Genomic DNA, 6,000 nt, shown 5'->3' with positions numbered 1-6,000 from the left:
ATAATAGGTTAATTCACAGTTCATATTTGAGTCACATCTTTTAGAATTAGCGCTACCTTATCTGTTTTTCTAGTGTCTGGGTGGATCTAACGCCAGATTCAGCTGCATTGATGATGTCACGGCTTCCTATTGGCTCACGGGATGCGAGATCTTTAAACAGCAGCCATTACGTGATCCCTGGTAGCCGAGCTGCTACTAGCGCCTACTTTGGAGGTTTGTATCTTCGGAGACAGGGGGTCTGTGGTGCTGAAATTGAGGTTCAGCTCCCGAGACCCCCTGCCTCAATCCTATATAAAACAAAATCGCAAAAAACTTTGCTGGCTTAAATTACCGCTTTAATCTATTTTAATGAAGCCCCCCTTTGACTATGGGATCGATATATGACAGGGGTGGCCAATTCCAGTCCTCAATGGCCAGCAACAGGTCAGGTTTTCAGGATATCCCTGCTTCAGCACAGGTGGCTCAATTAGTGGCTCCGGTGAAGACTACACCACCTGTGCTGAAGCAGGGATATCCTGGAAACCTGAACTGTTGGTGGCCCTAGAGGACTGGAGTTGGCCACCCCTGATGTAGGAAGAATGTGTTTTAAATGTTAATGTTTTTACACTTCCCCAGCACCTCCGGGAAAGAAACGTAATATTAACAGACTGTATAAAAATAAATATGAAGACAAAGTAAACAACCTTACACGTTGTAGACAACTCGGTGAGGGGGATTTCCTGCGAGAGAACTTGAGCTTTTAATCACCCCATGATGTTGATTAGTACAAAGAAACCCGTGAATGAAGGTACCTTTGAGTAATTATAATCAGACACCAAAAGGGCCTTCAAAAGCTTCATTAATAAACCCCCCCAAGAGCGCTTCTTAAATCCCCAAATAGCAAATAATCCAACTCGATCAGAGTTTTGCAAATTAAAGCATCCTTTTAATAAATAAATAAAAACAAGAACATAATTGTAAATAATCAAAGAAAGCAATTGTTTTAACAGTTCAATTTTTAGGGCAATAAGTGGAATCGGAGGAGCCTGCGATGTAATGCATTGCCAACCTCACTGTGGCAATGGGGTGTAAAGTACTCCATGAAAATATGGGCAAAATGGGTGTTTTTGTTTTTGGTAAGATTATCTTAACTGAAATTGTAATCCTCGTGTGTATCTATCCCAAAGGAAATCCATGTAGAATGGAGGATATAAGAGAGAGACATAGATCCACCATTGTTTTGGGGCACTCTTAGAAACCTAAATAATACTTAACTTGTATTATGATATACAATAAAAATATGCTGGCAAAAAGCACAGCGCAATGCAACACATTTACCAGGTAATGACAAATGATTGAAAATATATATAAAATCCAACGTAAGTAGACAGTGAGTATAGTGCACACAGAGAGTCTATATAATTGGGATAAATCCCAACTTAGTTACATTCTTGTGCGGTAATACCACATTGATTCTCTAAAGTGTGTAAGAATGTATTTCAAAGGAAGTCCATGATCTTAAAACGTTAGTCCCATTGTCATCTCAATACACTTCATATTTCCTAAATTATATTAGTTTGTTAGCAAGTGAGGCGCTATATATATATATATATATATATATAAACTAATTTTTTTCAGTATTAGATTGTTTTATTATGAGCCATTCTATAGTTATGCAATGTGACTGCTAATTATGACATGTAGTATATTGTTGATCACTCACTGTGACGTTTCCCTAGACAAACTGCTTCATGCTCTGTATATTTTCACATGAAAATTAAAACCGCTACAAATAGCTGGATGTGCTCAGGGAAGGATTTACCCCAAGCATAGTCAACCATGCAAGCTAATTACTTACAGTTCTCAAAATGGAAATGGCTGTAACCAACATTTAAAGTGTGTATAAGGTCCAGACACTGGACAAGCTGGTGTATATAGTCACATATTGTAACCTCATGTAATAAAGTCGATATTTGCGAAATACACTGAGGCCATATTGTAAAATCTTGCAATGTCACAGAATTACGCACAGTATAAATGGTGTCCCTGTGAGATTCCGTCCCTCTAAGCAAGTTAAGAACTGCCTTGTCCTGCACGTACATCTCGATTTAAGTGCATGTGTTTTTGATTAAATACTATTTTTTATTCTGATGCTCCCTCCTCCTCTTCTTTTTCTAATATTACCATTATTTTGGTGGACTCTAGCAAACTGATGGCATGAAGGAGTTTGTAGCTACACCTATGGAAGCTTTTAATTTTCCATGTATGGAATTTTGCACACCAGACTTGCTTTTGAGTGAAAACCCAACACTTTGGTTCTGTTTTGGAGAAATATCACTGTAATAATTTTTTTTACAAGCCCTCTTTAATTTTGGATTTCCAAAAAGTATTTTTATTATTTACGTCTCATCACTGTCACTTCAGAGTCGATGGTACAATGTCACATTAATTACATCTGCGCCCCTAATTATTATTATTATTATAAATGCAATAATGTTGAATCAGTCATATTTATTATTTTCTTTTCACATTTAAACTTTTGAGCCTACATTTTCCAAACTAATAAACATATAATAATAATGAGATGTTGCAACATGGCGGTTTTGTTAAAGCAGCAGTCCAAGCTGCCGTTTTTTAAATGTATTTATTTTTCCTCTTTAATATGTGTATCAATATAATCCACACAATAATAAGTAATTAGCTAAGTTACCGATCAATCCGTTCTCCTGTGATCGCTTGGCGAAGATTCGGCTCGGGGGTTCACGAAATGGCTGCCAGTGCAGCAGAAGAGGAAAAAGTTCTGCGGGGAAGATCATGTGACCAGGCAGTCACTAGATACAATTGGTGCACTGCTAGAGAGTGGGCGGGGCTAAAAAAGGACTGTGCCACAGCCTGTTTCAGAAGAGGAAGGGGATGTACATTATAATACTTAAAAAATGTCATTCAGGGTTTTTTTTTTTTAATATTACAAGTATTTTTTCATAGTTCAGAACTGATATATTTAAAAATAATAATAATAATAAATAAATAAAACCCATGTACAGTATGATATTGCTGGACTGCAGCTTTGATGTTATTGCAGTCCCAATATCACAGGTTGCTAAGAGTGACTGGACAATGGATCCTGTGCGTGCTCTGAGTTTCAGCACCAGGACAGCAGCCCGGAGCCTCTCCCTAGCCCCGCCCATCTCCTCAGCCCCGCCCTCCCGCTCGCTCATTCTGCCCCTCCCACCAGTATTCCACGCCGAACGTTCGCCTTTGTGACGTCACGGAGCCTGCCGGACAGAACGTTCCACCGGGACCGCACACGGGCAGCCTCAGGTAACGGCGTCACTGGGCGGTATGCTCCGTGCGTGGGGACCGGGAGAGAGAGGCGGGTCCTTCTCAGTCTCCCCTGCGGTTCTGCCTGTGCGGGTCAGATAGAGGGTGTCGGTATACCGGGCGCTCTGTGCATACTGGTGGGAAGGGCTTGGTAACGCCGTGATTACAGCGCGGGGTGGGGAATTCTGGGTTGGACTCGGTTCAGTGTTAGAGGAAGGATCTGCAGCACGGATAAAATGATCTGCTGACAGAGGTGAAAGGGATCTGTGAGATCCCTTCACAGGTGTCTGCAATGCTGTGCAATCACCTGCTGGCACTGAAGGGGTTACAGTGCTTTATACATGGGAAGAAGTGCTTTTTGCATAAGCATAGCTAAATATTAAGCGTGGCAACAAGAGGTGTGTAGGTATCATATCCAAAAGCATCTGATCCAGTTTAGCCTGTGCAGTGCTAGGAAGGCCTGGACTGAAGGGGTTTAATTGAGGTGTCAAATATCTGACCTGGTAAAGAGACTGTTTTTACAAGTACATAGCACGTTTACATACACACACTTTTTTTTTTTCTTTGTACGATCACATACAGGCTGTCTGTCCTCGGTTATCCAACGGAACCCGTTCCGCAAGTAGCGTTGGATAGTGAAACCGTTGTAAAGTGAGTCCCATGTTAATCGGTGGCGGTGAGCGTTGGATAACGCATTCAGGCGTCGGGTAACGCATTCCGGCGTCGAAAAAACGGCCCATAAGGTTGCATTGTAAAGCGTTGGATATGCCATTCGTTGTAAAGTGATAGCGAGGACTACCTGTATATAAATACCCAAGTGGTTGCTATAAAAAATAGGGGTTCATCAGCCTTGTTTCATGCTCTGATTCAGAGAATGGATCTGAAGGTGGATTCATTTTTTGCATCAACCGACACAGATCACAACCCTCTTTAATCATTTTATTATCCTGGTTACTTGCCATGTGCTGGTGAATTGAATACAAATGGTCCTTAGAATATAAATTTGATGACAGATCTCTTTGACCTTGAGCGGGAACAAATTTACATAATGTCGCTTTATCCTGAAGAAAACGAATTCACGTTTACTTACCTTCTCCATGACTTGGCATATTTTGTTAATAAAGCCAGATTAATTTGTGCACTTAGACATCCATGGTTCTTATTTTTTATCATATTAAATGTTTCATTTAATTGTTTTAGGCACACCTCCCCAGAAAATGAAAGCTTTGCCAACAGAAAGCTTAATGAAAACAAAATATAAAAATGGGTATTTTGGCTCTGCTATGCAGAGAACATCAATTTTAAAGTTACTTTAATTACGGTTGATGGATAATTGTAAAAGTGTTAATAAAATTTCCCTGCAACAGCAGACTTCAGGTTTTAGAAACAATTTTTTTTTTATCATGAGTTTAATACAGTATATAAATGATTTATCATTTGGATGATTTTAATCCCACTCCATGCTGGGATTAAAATCTTTATTTTCTGGATGTGGTGACCACTGCACATTCTTAGTCCAGCGGTGTTTCTGAAGTTTGAAATAAGATTTGTCTACCTTTTGCTGCGGGGGAGTTTGGCCACATTGCACAACAAACCAGTGTTACCCCCTGTGGCGGGGTAAGTGTTTTTTTAAATTTTTTTATTAACATATTACTTTTTTTCAAATATTTGATCGCAGAAGACCAATTTTGAATCCTTCTTTTTTTTTTTGCACCTAAACAATATTTATGGACACGTGTAAACATTTTCTGCTGCTGTTCTAATGTGTCAATGATTTATTATAGAAATGTGTGTGTGTGTATATACAACCCCCCCCCCCCCACACACACACACAGATTTCCTGGGGCCCAGGACAAGAGCTTCGCCTGTCCTTAAAAACAGGAATGACTTGTTAATTGTGACAAACTACCCATATGAGACTCTAAGCTTTTTACTAATTACCTTAAGCTTGCTTTAAAATAACAGCAAAATAATACGTTCATATTTTGTAATGGTAGCAAAAGCACAACACCCCATTAGGAAACACATTATCATCGTTTTTGTAAAGTGGCAACATGGTGCGGTGCAGAGATTTGGTAATTACATACACCGTTGCATACAGATATGGACAGAAAGGTAATGCGGGCTCTGCTGGTGAGAGCTCACAGACTAGTACACAGATCTGTATGTGCAGAGTATCATCTATTATGCAATCCAAGCCATTTTTATTTATTTTTAATATATATATTGTGTTAAAGTAGGGGGGTCTCCGGAGATGAACCCGATTAATTTAATCTCCGGGGCCCCCTGCTTCCGGAGATACCTCTGTAGGGGGTGCAGGTAACCGCTCCGGCTTGCATGCAGGGTTCACATTGTGGCCGCTTTACAAAGAACCTGCGGGCCAATACGAAGCTGTGACATCACTTAACGCGGCTTCCTATTGGCCCACGTGACGCAGAAGCTTTAAACTGCGGAGAGGTACTGGCACCCCTTTTTGAGGTATCTGTTGAAGCCATGTGTCCCCGGAGCTGAAATTAATGGCGTTCACCTGCAGAGACCCCCTGCTTCAAACCTGTATAAAATCTATATGTAACACGTGCACCCTCCACCCCCCACCTCACTTAGGGACCAGTGTGTGGAAGTAGGCACATTACTTCGCCGTTGTGGTGCTTTGCCTGTTGGTTCGCAGGAGGTCTGAGTGGTCTGCTTGTTGTTATGAGC

General features: G+C 40.6%; 1 protein-coding gene across 1 annotated transcript in view; it reads left to right on the top strand.

The window, feature by feature from the left end:
* Window positions 1-3,206: 3,206 nt before the first annotated feature.
* OGDHL (oxoglutarate dehydrogenase L) overlaps window positions 3,207-6,000 on the top strand; it is a 67,115-nt gene continuing 64,321 nt past the window's right edge. The window contains exon 1 of the mRNA XM_075610475.1: window positions 3,207-3,300. The gene's annotated coding sequence lies outside the window, so the exon portion shown is untranslated. The remainder of the gene's footprint in view (window positions 3,301-6,000) is intronic.

This window comes from Ascaphus truei, chromosome 8 (assembly GCF_040206685.1).
Source record: "Ascaphus truei isolate aAscTru1 chromosome 8, aAscTru1.hap1, whole genome shotgun sequence".
Taxonomy (NCBI): domain Eukaryota; kingdom Metazoa; phylum Chordata; class Amphibia; order Anura; family Ascaphidae; genus Ascaphus; species Ascaphus truei.
This window is presented reverse-complemented; position numbering and strand designations above follow the sequence as displayed.